This window comes from Frankliniella occidentalis, unplaced genomic scaffold, assembly GCF_000697945.3.
Source record: "Frankliniella occidentalis isolate FOCC.00 unplaced genomic scaffold, Focc_3.1 Scaffold23, whole genome shotgun sequence".
NCBI classification, from domain to species: Eukaryota; Metazoa; Arthropoda; class Insecta; order Thysanoptera; family Thripidae; genus Frankliniella; species Frankliniella occidentalis.
In genome coordinates, this window is record NW_026267153.1 from 2,801,675 (window position 1) to 2,802,056 (window position 382).

The 382-nt window shown below is 58.1% G+C and overlaps 1 protein-coding gene across 5 annotated transcripts in view; it reads left to right on the forward strand.

Annotated features, from left to right (window-relative positions):
• Positions 1-382, forward strand: part of LOC113204994 (insulin gene enhancer protein ISL-1) — a 127,454-nt gene that overhangs the window by 113,275 nt on the left and 13,797 nt on the right. The window lies entirely within an intron of this gene.

Below are 382 nucleotides of genomic sequence, written 5' to 3' on the forward strand. Positions count from 1 at the left end.
CCCCCCCCTACCAACCGCCACCCCTTCCCAAATCTCACACCCCCCTTGCAAGGCCGCATGTGACAGTTCCCAGGCCGCCGGCGCGCCCCTCCTTTCTGGTCCGGCCCAGCAGGCGACGAAGGGGTGCGAGAGAAAGAGAGAGAGAGAGCGTGTCGTTAGCCTTTCGCTGCACTGCTGGGGGTGCAAGTGCAGTGACTCGGACAATCACTCATTTGCTACGCCTTGTTTGAGTAAATCCTCTCCACTCTATGCAGATTGACAATGCCCTCCCCGTGAGTTGCGTCCCTTTTTATCGAGCCTGAGCCTGGGCACTTTTGTCAGCGCCAGAGTAGTATTGCTTCCAGTGCGTCGCGTACCCAGTATGCAGCTGTGTACTATTCCT